Raw genomic sequence first — 14,597 nt, 5'->3', positions numbered from 1 at the left:
ACCACCTAAAAGAATTAGGAAAAGAGGAACAAACAAAGCCCGAAGTAAGCAATAGGGAGAAAATAAACGTTCAGTTCAGTTCAGTCACTCAGTCGTGTCCGACTCTTTGCGACCCCATGAATCACAGCACACCAGGCCTCCCTCTCCATTACCAACTCCCGGAGTTCACTCAGACTCACGTCCATCGAGTCAGTGATACCATCCAGCCATCTCATCCTCTGTTGTCCCCTTTTCCTCCTGCCCCCAGTCCCTCCCAGCATCAGAGTCTTTTCCAATGAGTCAACTCTTTGCATGAGGTGTCCAAAGTACTGGAGTTTCAGCTTTAGCATCATTCCTTCCAAAAAACACCCAGGACTGATCTCCTTTAGAATAGACTGGTTGGATCCCCTTGCAGTCCAAGGGACTCTCAAGAGTCTTCTCCAACACCACAGTTGAAAAGCATCAATTCTTCAGCGCTCAGCTTTCTTCACAGTCCAACTCTCACATCCATACATGACTACTGTAAAAACCGTAGCCTTGATTAGATGGACCTTTGTTGGCAAAGTAATGTCTCTGTTTTTGAATATGCTATATAGGTTGGTCATAACTTTCCTTCCAAGGAGTAAGTGTCTTAATTTCACGGCTGCAATCACCATCTGCCGTGATTTTGGAGCCCCAAAAAATAAAGTCTGAAACTGTTTCCACTGTTTCCCCATCTATTTCCCATGAAGTGATGGGACCAGATGCCATGATCTTCGTTTTCTGAATGTTGAGCTTTAAGCCAACTTTTTCACTCTTCTCTTTCACTTTGATCAAGAGGCTTTTAGTTCTTCTTCACTTTCTGCCATAAGGGTGATGTCATCTGCATATCTGAGGTTATTGATATTTCTCCCGGCAATCTTGATTCCAGCTTGTGTTTCTTCCAGTCCAGCTTTTCTCATGATGTACTCTACATACAAGTTAAATAAGCCGGGTGACAATATACAGCCTTGATGTACTCCTTTTCCTATTTGGAACCTGTCTGTTGTTCTGTGTCCCGTTCTAACTGTTGTTTCCTGACCTGCATATAGGTTTCTCAAGAGGTAGGTCAGGTGTTCTGGTATTCCCATCTCTTTCCGAATTTTCCACACTTTATTGTGATTCACACAGTCAAAGGCTTTGGCATAGTCAATAAAGCAGAAATAGATGTTTTTCTGGAACTGGCTTGCTTTTTTGATGATCCAGGGGATGTTGGCAATTTGATCTTTGGTTCCTCTGCCTTTTCTAAAACCAGCTTGAACATCTGGAAGTTCACGGTTCACATATTGCTGAACCGTGGCTTGGAGAATTTTGAGCATTACTTTACTAGCGTGTGAGATGAGTGCAATTGTGTGATAGTTTGAGCCTTCTTTGGCATTGCCTTTCTTTGGGATTGGAATGAAAACTGACCTTTTCCAGCCCTGTGGCCACTGCTGAGTTTTCCAAATTTGCTGGCATATTGAGTGCAGCACTTTCACAGCATCATCTTTCAGGATTTGAAATAGCTCCACTGGAATTCCATCACTTCCACTAACTTTGTTCGTAGTGATGCTTTCTAAGGCCCACTTGACTTCACATTCCAGGATGTCTGGCTCTAGGTCAGTGATCACACCATCGTGATTATCTGGGTCATGAAGCTCTTTTTTGTACAGTTCTTCTGTGTATTCCTGCCACCTCTTCTTAATATATTCTGCTTCTGTTAGGTCCATACCATTTCTAATCTTTATCGAGCCCATCTTTGCATGAAATGTTCCCTTGGTATCTCTCATTTTCTTGAAGAGATCTCTAGTCTTTCCCATTCTGTTGTTTTCCTCTATTTCTTTGCATTGATCGCTGAGGAAGGCTTTCTTATCTCTCCTTTGTATTCTTTGGAACTCTGCATTCAGATGGGCATATCTTTCCTTTTCTCCTTTGCTTTTGGCTTCTCTTCTTTTCACAGGTATTTGTAAGGCCTCCTCAGACAGCCATTTTGCTTTTTTGCATTTCTTTTCCATTGGGATGGTCTTGATCCCTGTCTCCTGTACAATGTCATGAACCTCCGTCCATAGTTCATCAGGCACTCTATCAGATCTAGTCCCTTAAATCTATTTCTCACTTCTACTGTATAATCATAAGGGATTTGATTTAGGTCATACCTGAATGGTCTAGTGGTTTTCCCTACTTTCTTCAATTTAAGTCTGAATTTGGCAAAAGGAGTTCATGATCTGAGCCACAGTCAGCTCCTGGCCTTATTTTTGCTGACTGTGTAGAGCTTCTCCATCTTTGGCTGCAAAGAATATAATCAGTCTGATTTCGGTGTTGACCATCTGGTGATGTCCATGTATAGAGTCTTCTCTTGTGTTGTTGGAAGAGGGTGTTTGCTATGACCAGTGCATTTTCTTAGCAAAACTCTATTAGCCTTTGCCCTGCTTCTTCCATATTCCAAGGCCAAATTTGCCTGTTACTCCAGGTGTTTCTTGACTTCCTACTTTTGCATTCCAGTCCCCTATAATGAAAAGGACATCTTTTTTGGGTGTTAGTTCTAAAAGGTCTTGTAGGTCTTCATAGAACCTTTCAACTTCAGCTTCTTCAGTGTTACTGGTTGGGGCATAGACTTGGATTACTGTGATATTGAATGGTTTGCCTTGGAAACGAACAGAGATCATTCTGTCGTTTTTGAGATTGCATCCAAGCACTGCATTTCAGACTCGTTGTTGACCATGATGGCTACTCCATTTCTTCTAAGGGATTCCTCCCCGCAGTAGTAGATATAATGATCATCTGAGTTAAATTCACCCATTCCAGTCCAGTTTAGTTCACTGATTCCTAGAATGTCGATGTTCACCCTTGTCATCTCCTATTTCACCACTTCCAATTTGCCTTGATTCATGGGCCTAACATTACAGGTTCCTATGCAATATTGCTCTTTACAGCATCGGACCTTGCTTCCATCACCAGTTACATCCACAACTGGGTATTGTTTTTGCTTTGGCTCCATCCCTTCATTCTTTCCGGAGTTATTCCTCCAGTGATCTCCAGTAGCGTATTGAGCATCTACCGACCTGGGGAGTTCCTCTTTCAGTATCCTATCATTTTGCCTTTTCATACTGTTCATGGGGTTCTCAAGGCAAGAATACTGAAGTGGTTTGCCATTCCCTTCTCCAGTGGACCACATTCTGTTAGACCTGTCCACCATGACCCGCCTGTCTTGGGTGGCCCCACAGGGCATGGCTTAGTTTCATTGAGTTAGAAAAGGCTGTGGTCCATGTGACCAGATTGGCTAGTTTTCTGTGGTTATGGTTTCAGTGTCTTTGCCCTCTGATGCCCTCTCACAACACCTACTGTCTTACTTGTGTTTCTCTTACCTTGGACCTGGGATATCTCTTCACAGCTGCTCCAGCAAAGCGCAGCCGCTGCTCCTTACCTTGTACCAGTGGTAACTCCTCACCGCCGCCCCTCTTGACCTTGAACATGGAGTAGTTCCTCTCGGCCCTCCTGCACCCGCACAGCCACCACTCCTTGGACGTGGGGCTGCTCCTCTTGGCCTCTGCCCCTGGCCTCGGGCATTGGGTAGCTCCTCCCAGCCATTGCCCTTGACCTTGGATGGACGTCGGGTAGCTCCTCTCCACTGCTCCTGTGCAGTCGCAGCCTGGCACTCGCCCACCGCCCCGACCTCGGACGTGGGGTAGCTTCTCTTGGCCATGCTTCTGCAAGGTCCGTCGCAGCCAGCGTGCTCCTGCCCGCGGTCCTGCTAAGTAAAGATTATTTCCCTCTAAGTAAAGAGTCAGTTTAGTTCAGTTCAGTTCAGTCACTCAGTCATGTCCGACTCTTTGCGACCCCATGAATTGCAGCACTCCAGGCCTCCCTCTCCATCACCAACTCCCGGAGTTCACTCAGACTCACGTCCATCAAGTCGGTGACGCCATCCAGCCATCTCATCCTCTGTCGTCCCCTTTTCCTCCTGCCCTCAATCCCTCCCAGCATCAGAGTCTTTTCCAATGAGTCAACTCTTCCCATCACGTAGCCAAAGTACTGGAGTTTCAGCTTTACCATCATTCCTTCCCAAAGAACACCCAGGACTGATCTCCTTTAGGATGGACTGGTTGGATCTCCTTGCAGTCCAAGGGACTCTCAAGAGTCTTCTCCAACACCACAGTTCAAAAACATCAATTCTTCAGCACTCAGCTTTCTTCACAGTCCAACTCTCACATCCATACATGACTACTGGAAAAAACATAGCTTTGACTAGATGGACCTTTGTTGTCAAAGTAATGTCTCTGCTTGTTAATATGCTGTCTAGGTTGGTCATAACTTTCCTTCCAAGGAGTTAAGCGTCTTTTAATTTCATGGCTGCAACCACCATCTGCCGTGATTTTGGAGCCCAGAAAAACAAAGTCTGACACTGTTTCCACTGTTTCCCCATCTATTTCCCATGAAGTGATGGGACCAGATCCATGATCTTCATCTTCTGAATGTTGAACTTTAAGCCAACTTTTTCACTCTCCTCTTTCACTTTGATCAAGAGGCTTTTTAGTTCCTCTTCACTTTCTGCCATAAGGGTGGTGTCATCTGCATATCTGAGGTGATTGCTATTTCTCCTGGCAATCTTGATTCCAGCTTGTGCTTCTTCCATCCCAGCGTTTCTCATGATGTACTCTGCATAGAAGTTAAATAAGCAGGGTGACAATAAACAGCCTTGACATACTCCTTTTCCGATTTGGAACCACTCTGTTGTTCCTTGTCCGGTTCTAACTGTTGTTTCCTGACCTGCATATAGGTTTCTCAAGAGGCAGGTCAGGTGGTCTGGTATTCCCATCTCTTTCCAAATTTTCCACAGTTTATTGTGATCCACACAGTCAAAGTCTTTAGAGGGAAATAAATAGAGAGCAACAATAACAGTAGAAAAGATCAGTGAAACCAAGAGCAAAAGATCAGTGAAACCAAGAGCTGGCTCTTTGGCAAAATGAACAAAACTGGTAAAGTTTAGTCAGGATCACCAAGAAAAAATGAAGACCCAAATAAATGAAAGGAGAAATAACAATGAAAATCATAGAAATACAAAAGAATCACAAATAGTTATATGCCAACGAATTGGACAACGTAGAAGAAATAAATTTCTAGAAACATACAACCTTTCAAGACTGAAACAAGAAGACTTAACACAACTTGGACAGACCAGTCATTAGTATTGAAATTGAATCTGTAATTTTAAAACTCCCAGCAAACAAAAATCCAGGACTGGCCAGTTTCAAATTCTACCAAACGTGTAAATAACAGCTAACACCTAACCTTCTCAAAGTATTCCAAAAAAGTGAAAATGTCACAACACTCAAATTCATTCTGCAAGACCACCAGTAATGACCCTGGTATCAAAACCACACAGAGACACTACAACAAAAGAAAGTTACAGGTCAGAATCTTTCATAAATATAGATTCTAAAATCCTCAACAAAATATTAGCAAACTGAATCCAAATATAAAAGGATTATACACAATGATCAATTTGAATTTATTTCAGAGACACAAGGATTGTTCAGTATTTACAGATCAATTAATGTAATAGAGTACATTAACAAAAGAAAGGATAAAAACCACCTGATTATCTCAATAGATTCAGAAAAACCTTTGAAAAAAATTATCATTCATTATAAAACTTCATCTAAGTGGGTATATAGAGGGAACATATCTCAACATGATAAAGGCCACTTATGACAAATCCAAAGCTAACATCATATTCAACAGTAAAAGCTGAAAGCCTTTCTTTTAATTCAGGAACAAGACAGGGATGCCCACTCTTGCCACCTATTTAGCATCATATTGGAAGTTCTAGCCACAGCAGTAGAGCAAGGAAGATAAATATGTATGCAAGTGTGAAAGAAAGAAGTAAAAGTGTCACTATTTGCAGATGTATGATACTGTACATAAGAAACCCTAAAGTCTCAATCCAGAAACTACTAGAACTAATAAATTCTGTAAAGTTACAGAATATGATTAATATACAGAATGTTTCTTTTACATACACTAATAAACTATCATAAAGATATACCTAATAAACTATCACATAATAAATATACACAAACTATCATAAACATGAAGTTTAAAAAAAAACTTCTTTAAAATCACATCAAAAAGAATAAAACACCTAGGAGTAAACTTAAAGGTGAAAAACATATGCTCTGAAAACTGAGACAGTGATGAAGGAAATTGAAGATGATGGAAGAAGTGGGAGGATATCCTGTGCTCTTGAATTGAAAGAATTAATACTGTTAAAATGGTCATACTACCCAGAGCAATCTGCAGATTAAAGGCAATCCCTATTAAATAACCATGCCATTTTTCACAGAACTAGAATAAATAATCCATACATTCATATAGAACCACAAAAGGCCCCCAAATTGCCAAAATAATCCAGAGGAAGAACAGATCTGGAAAGATCAAGCTTCCAGACTTCAGACTGTACTACAAAACCACAGTAATGAAAACAGCCTAGTCCTGGCACAAAAACAGACACATAGACTACTGAAACAGAACAGAGAGCCCAGAAATGAACCCATGCACCTATGGCCAATCAGTCTACAACAAAGAGGCAAGAATATACAATGGAAAAAGAAAGTTGTGTTGGGAAAACTGGACAGCTTCATAAGAAAGATTGGCCATTTCCTCACACTACATACAGAAATACTCAGTGGATTAAGTATATACATGTAAGACCTGAAACCATAAAGAGAACATAGACATAACACTCTGTGACATAAATTGTAGCAATATTTTTTTGAGTCTGTCTCCTAAGCAAAAGAGAGAAAAGCAGAAATAAACAGATGGGACCTAATTAAACTTAAAAACTTTTGGATAGTGAAGGAAACCATGGATAAAATGAAAAGACAACCTGTGAAATAAGAGAAAATACTTGCAAACAATTTGACCAACACAGGGTTAATATCCAAATATATAAACAGCTCATACAACTCCATATTAAAAAAAAAAAAAACCAATCAAAAAATGGGCAGAAGATGGGAATAGACATTTTTCCAAAGAAGACATAGAGGTGGCCAGTAGGCACATGGGAAAAAATGCTCAACATCACTAATTATTAGAGAAATGCAAATCAAAACTACAATGAGGTATCGGCTTACAGTGGTCAGAATGACCATCATCAAAAAGTCATCAAATAATAAATACTAGAGAGGGTGTGGAGAAAAGGAAACTTTCATACACTGTTGGTGGGAATGTAAATTGGTTCATACAGTATGGAAAATATTATAGAGTTAAAAAACTGAAAATAGAACTACCATATGACCCAGCAATTCCACCAGCGTGTATATATCCAAAGAAAATGAAAACACTAATTTGAAGGCACAGATTGCACCCCACTGTTCATAGCATTATTTACAATAGCCAAGATACAGAAACAACCTAAATGACCAACAGATTAGTGGGTAAAGAAGATGTGGTGTATACACGTACACACACACACACACACACACACACACACACAGGAATATTACCCAGCCATTAAAAAGAATGAAATCTGCTATTTGAAATGGACCTCAAGAATATTCTGCTTAGTGAAAAAAGAGAAAGAGAAATACTTGCTTTTCACCTCTTATATGTGGAGCCCAAAAAATAAGAACGGGGTATATAGCAAAACAGTAACAGACTAACAGGTATAGGAAACTAAACTAGTGGTTACTACTAGGGAGAGGGAAGTGGGGAAGCCAAGATAGGGATATGGGACTAAGAGATATAGACTACTATCTTTAGGACTTCCCTGGTAGTACAGTGGTTAAGAATTTGCCTGCCAATGCAGGAGACAGGAATTTCATCCCTGGTCTGGGAAGATTCCAGATACCACAGGGCAGCTTAAGCCAGTGCAAGGACACGATTACTGCGCTGCACTCCACAACTACTGAAGCCTACATGCTCCAGAGTCTTTGAGCCTCAGTTCCTGAGCCCACACGTGGCAACTGTCAAAGCTCTCACACTCTGGAGCCCATGTGCCACAACTAGAGAGTCCATGCACCTCAATGAAAGATCCCCCGTGACGCAGGGAAGATCCTGTGTGCCACAGCTAAGACCCAGTGCAGTCAAATAAATAAATATTCATTAGGTAAATACCTTTGGAAAAAGACCTGGGAGGTTCTAGTGGCTGATTCCTCTCCTGTTCTCCCCATGTACAGTCAGTACAGTGTGTGTGTCAACAGCAAGACTGCAGCCAGAATGTGTGAATTGAAACTCACTTTCACCACTTAGTAGCTGTGTAACCTTGAGCTCATCATCTGTAGAGTGGAGATGATAATTGTTCCTGTCCCAAAAGATTATTATGAGCATTAATTAATATGTATAAAGTCCTCAGAATTGAGCATGAACTCAAAATGAACATTCCTATTATGAACACCTACTGTTAACAGTAATAGCAGCTGTTAGGCACATGCAGGAGACCTGGGTTTGATCCCTGGGTGGGGAAGATCCCCTGAAGGAGGGCATGGCAACCCACTCCAGTATTCTTGCCTGGAGAATCCCATGGACAGAGGAGCCTGTTAGGCTGTGGCCCATGGGGTCACAGAGTCAGAGATGGCTGAGTGACTAAGCACATGCACATAAATGGCAGTTTCAGGTAACCAGTTGCTGAAGCCAAAACCGTGTGATGAGGAAAATTAATACTCATAGCTAGAATCAATTGAGCATTCTTATGTACCTGGCACTGTGCCGGACCCTTTACATGCAGTTCTTTTTTTATTTCTCGAGATAACAAGGCAGGTATGATTGTCCCCAGTTCACTTATAAGAAAAAATAAGGCATTGAGTGAAAGTAATGTTCAAAGTAATCTTGTTTCACAGCCTTTCAAACCCTGTGGATTTGAAGTCTGTATTCTCTCTGCCCCTTTCCTCCTGTTCTAATCCAGCCAGTCCCCAGATGAGAGCCTGAGAGGGGTCTGAGAATTCTAAGTCATTAATGGAAGTAATAAAGTTAATTGAATATGAAGATTGTATCCTAAAGTGATCTCTCATGCTGGGAAGAAGCACGTTTAGAGCGTGTTTAAGGACTGCATAGTAGTAGCTTCATCAGTAGCATCCAGCCTCGTTAACTGTCAGCTCAGCACTCTCATCTGCAGAATTGACGATAATGCTTTTCCCACATCCATTAACTTCTTTTTTTTAAACTTATTATTTCTTCAGAATTTCCTGATGATATTAATCCGGTTACAAAAGAGAAAGGTGGACCCAGAGGCCCAGAACCTACCCGATATGGAGATTGGGAACGAAAAGGACGCTGTATTGATTTTTAAGCCACATGTTGTTTAACTACAGTATCTTTTTCTGATAGTGTACATCTGAATTAACTTTTTTTTGATTATTGTCTTTCTGTACATCATTTAAGTCTCCTAATTTCTATAATGTGTTTTAAAATATATGTGATAGCTTTGAAAGAAAATATGCTGCTATAAATTAGGAAAGAGGAAATATTTTTATATTAGCACATTAATTTTAATTTAAATGTTTTGGGGTATTTAAGGGATGATTAGAGCTGCAAACTTTGATTTCACCATGTTTCAATTTAAGTTAATCAGTTGTTTATAAGATACAAGTAAATAAAACTTTAAAAAAATGATTTTGTTGCCATGTTCTAAATAATTGTGACTTTTTCAATGTGAGTTAAGTAGTGCATTACAGTTTGGTAAGGCCACAGTAACAATAGAAAATCTTTAACTCTAGAGCCAATTACTTGGGTTCAAATCCCAGCTCTACTGCTTACTAGCTTATGTAACTTTGGGCAAGTTATTTAACTTCTCTGTGCTTTGGAATCCTTATGTGCCAATTGGAGATAATACTAGTTCCACCTCATAGGACAGTTGAGCTTAAATGAGTGAGTACATGCGAACCACTTGGAGCAAAGCACAGCACATACCTCTCAGTGAGTTAGTGATCCTTACATCATAAATGTACTTTCCCAGGTCTCTAGGCTCCCTGGGGGGAAAGATTTAAAAACTGACATTTGAAATACTTGAGTTGAAATTGTTTTTAATGAATATAACATATAAAAAACTGTTAGATATTAGTGATTATTTGCATGAATGAACTGAGCTGAAATGTAGTTTATGTTAAACATAAAGTTCAGGCTAATATGAGAAAAACCGGGGATGAAATGGGCCAGCTTAATCAGTTGTGAGCATTCAAAAGCTCCTGCCCTGTGGCCTTTGGATAACTGGGTTGGGAAAATTCAAGTCTAGTTTACACAGCTGGACTGAAGGAAGAATGGGAACTGCTGAGCCCCTGTAACGTGTCCTCTGCTCTCCTCTGGCCTCACTCAGCCACCCGGACTGGACCTTCAGCCCCCAGTCTACATTTAAATAAGCTGGGAAGGAAGGTTTGCAGAGCATGTAGAATGCAGTAGGCTGGTGATTATGTGATATGAGTTATAAGTGCAGTATCATCTGAGAAGATTATAGGAAGGCTTATTTAAGAGAATAAACTTTTTTTTTTTTTGGAAAAAAAAAATAAACTTTTTAAAAAGGGTATCCTACTTCAAACCAACCAGTGTGGTAACTGGGATTAGTTTTTCAGTCTTTATATCAGTTATCTCTCTCAATCAGCATTTGTTCTTCTAATTACAGGTACTGTGTCTGCTGCGAAGTAGTAACCACATTTCTTTAAAAATATTCTATAATATAGTCAACCTCCAGTGAATTTTTGCTACTTTTAACATTCCAGAAATATCATGTTCAAGTAGTTCATTAATATTATTTTGTACCATATAGTTCCACACTAATCATCATATGTGGTACACAAAAGACAATTATATACTTCAAAAACAAATGTAAAATATGTTGCAACGAATTGTATTAAAATAATAGACTCCTTAACCTCCATTAACAGTAGCATGTTCCAGGATAGTTATCATATATTAGAGGTAAAATCTGGTGGCGTAAACACATTTATAGTCTTTATGTCCATCAAACATTCATGAAGGAACCTGAAGACTCACAGAAGATGATGTGGCGGCAATGGAAGAGTGTTACTCGGATCTCCTGTGGGAGGCAGAGTTGACGCAGGACCCCAGCTGCTGCCCCCTGGGCCCACCACTGTGTTCTTGATGAAGCCACATGTCCCCCACCAGTGAGTGAGTGTGATGGGGCTGCGGTGAATGAGTGTGTCGGCCTGGCCCCCAAAGACTCCCCATGAGCCTTGCAGATTTTTCTTATGGCTGTGCTGCTGAGTGAGACTCTTCCCTCCCAACCCTTCTTTCCCTCTCTCCCCTCTTCACAGGTGTCAGACTCAGCCTCCTCCTTCCATTTATAGCTCACAAATGTCGCCCCAGTAAATCTCTTGCATGCTTAATCCCATCTTAGCATCTGTTTCTCAGAGAACTCAAACTAAACATGGATAATTATAAAAGAACAACTTCCAGACAGGTTTTCAGAAAATGTCATTAAAGTTTATGGCTTTTTCTAGTATAATTTGAATACTAATTTTACATTGGAGATTTCTGGGACATTGTAGGCTGAGCATTGGTGTACAAAGCTCCATAGTTTGAGTCTTGTACCTAGTAGGTGTTTTGGTGGAATTTAATCATGTCCAGCATTTTTTTCTTACTTCGATATCAGATGTTATAATCCACCATAAGCCAAAATTCAATATTATCAGCTATTAAACTATTAAACCTACTATTACCTCTTCCAACAGTACAAAAGATGACTCTACACATGGACATCACCAGATGGTCAGTACCAAAATCAAATCCATTTTATTCTTTGCAGCTGAAGATGGAGAAGCTCTATACAGTCAGCAAAAACAAGACCTGGAGCTGACTATGGCTCAGATCATAAGGCCCTTATTGCCAAATTCAGACCTAAATTGAAGAAAGTAGGGAAAACCACCAGACCATTCACATATGACCTAAATCCCTTATTACACGTGGAGGTGATGAATAAATTCAAGGGATTAGATCTGGTAGACAGAATGTCTGAAGAAGCACAAAGTTTCGTAACATTGTACAGGAGGAAGAGACTAAAATCATCCCCAAGAAAAGAAATGCAAGAAGGTGAAGTACTTGTCTGAGGAGGCCTTATAACATAGCTGAGAAAAGAAGTGGAAGGCAAAGAAGAAAGGGAAAGATAAACCCAACTGAATGCAGAGTTCTAGAAAATAGCAAGGAGAGGTAAGAAAGCCTTCTTAAGTGAACAATGTACAGATGAAGGAATAGAATAGGAAAGACTATAGAGATACCTTCAAGGAAATGAGAGATACCAAGGGAACATTTCATGCAAAGATGGGCTCGATAAAGGCCAGAAATGGTATGGACCTAACAGAAGTGGAAGAAATTAAGAAGAGGTGGCAAGAATACACAGAAGAACTGTACAAAAATGGTCTTAATGACCCAGATAATCATGATGGTGTGATCACTCACCTAGAGCCAGACATCCCTGGAGTGTGAAGTCAAGTGGGCTTCAGGAAGCATTACTACAAATAAAGCTAGTGAGGTGATAGAATTCCAGCTGAGCTATTTAAAATCCTAAAAGATGATGCTGTGAAAGTGCTGCTCTCAATATGCCAGCAAATTTGGAAAACTCAGCAGTATTCAGGACTGGAAAAGTTCAGTGTTAATTCCAGTCCCAAAGAAAGGCAATGCCAAAGAATGCTCAAACTACTGCAGTTGCACTTATTGTACAAACTGTACAGTTGTGTGTATTTGACATGCTAGCAAGATAATGCTCAAAATCCTTCAAGCTAAGGTTCAACAGTATCTGAACGGAGAACTTCAGATGTACAAGCTGGAGTTAGAAAAGGCAGAGAAGCCAGATATCAAATTGCCAGTATTTGATGGATCATAGAAGAAGCAAGGGAATTCCAAAAACCATCTGCTTCATTGACTACACTAAAGCCTTTGACTGTGTGGATCACAACAAACTGGAAAATAGGAATACCAGACCACCTTACCTGTCTCCTGAGAAACTTGTATGCAGGTCAAGAAGCAACAGAACCAGACATGGAACAATGGACTGGTTCCAAATTGGGAAAGGAGTACGTCAAGGCTGTGTACTGTCACCCTGCTTGTTCAACTTATATGCAGAGTACATCATGCGAAATGCCAGGCTGGATGAATCACAAGCTGGAATCAAAATTTCTGGGAGAAATATCAACAACCTCAGATATACAGATGATATCACTCTAATGACAGAAAGTGAAGAGGAACTAAAGTGCCTCTTGATGAGAGTGAAAGAGGAGAGTGAAAAGGCTGGCTTAAAATTCAGCATTCAAAAAACTAAGATCATAGCATCCAGTTCCATCACTTCATGGCAAATAGATGAGGAAAAAGTGGAAACAGTAGCAGATTTTATTTTCTTGGGCTGCAAAATCACTAAGGACAGTGACTGCAGCCACAAAATTAAAAGATGCTTACTCTTTGGAAGAAAAGCTGTGACAAGCCTAGACAGTATATTAAAAAGCAGGGACGTCACTTTGCCAACAAAGGTCTGTATAGTCAAACCTGTGGTTTTCCTAGTAATCTTGTACAGATGTGAGAGTTGGACCATAAAGAATTTGAGTGGTGAAGAATATATGCTTTTGAACTGTGGCTGGAGAAGACTCTTGAGAGTCCCTTGGGCAGGAGGGAGATCAAACCAGTCAATCCTAAAGGAAATCCACTCTGAATATTCATTGGAAGGACTGATGCTGAAGCTCCAATACTTTGGCTACTGATGCAAAGAACTGACTCATTGGAAAAGACCTTGATGCTGGGAAAGATTGAAGGAGGGAGAAGAAGGCAATGACAGAGGATGAAATGGTTGGATGGCATCACCCGACTCAATGGACATGAGTTTGAGTAAACTCAGGGAGTTGGTGATGGACAGAGAACCCTGGAATGCTGCAGTCCATGGGGTTGCAAAGAGTCGGACACTACTGAGCGACTGAACAACAACAAAAAGACATGTATAGTGTCCTCAAGCCATCCCTGGCCCAAGAAGAGCTTTCTTGGTGGGCATCTCCCTTAGAGTCACTGGACCCAAAGCTGCCAGGACTGGCTGCTCAGTGAATTATAAGAATCATTGAATGACCTGTGAATATTAAGTATTTGTGATTTGTGTTTGATATCAGTTCGGGTTCTCTGGGGACTTTGTTCTGCATGTCCCTCCTCGGATGCTTCAGTTGTAAGATCTCTTTCTGACACTCCATCTGCCTCTGGGGTTTGGTTCTCACAGACGCGGTTTGTGCCTCTCCCCATCCTGCTCCTTCTCTCTGCTGGGAGAGCAATACCATAGATTCTCTCTAAGCTAACCTCTCTCTGTGATCACCCAAATCTGGGGAAAGAAAAATGCAGGCTTCTCTACTCTTGGGGCTTCCCTCATAACTCAGTTGGTAAAGAATCAGCCTGTGATGCAGGAGACTCTGGTTTGATTCCTGGGTGGGGAAGATCAGCTGGAGAAGGAATAGGCTACCCACTCCAGTATTCTCGGGCTTCCCTTGTGGCTCAGCTGGTAAAGAATCCACTTGCAATGCAGGAGACCTGGGTTCAATCCCTGGGTGTCTACTGTTGAGGGGTTTTAGATAAAGATGATAGAACCTACTCTATGTCAGTGGTTATTAACCTTTTCAGTCTTAAGGCCCCCCCTTTTTTTTGTAATT

The sequence above is a fragment of the Bubalus bubalis genome, chromosome 10 (assembly GCF_019923935.1).
Source record: "Bubalus bubalis isolate 160015118507 breed Murrah chromosome 10, NDDB_SH_1, whole genome shotgun sequence".
In the NCBI taxonomy this organism is placed as follows: Eukaryota; Metazoa; Chordata; class Mammalia; order Artiodactyla; family Bovidae; genus Bubalus; species Bubalus bubalis.
The sequence above is the reverse complement of the archived record's forward strand: the minus strand, read 5'-3'. Positions refer to the sequence as shown.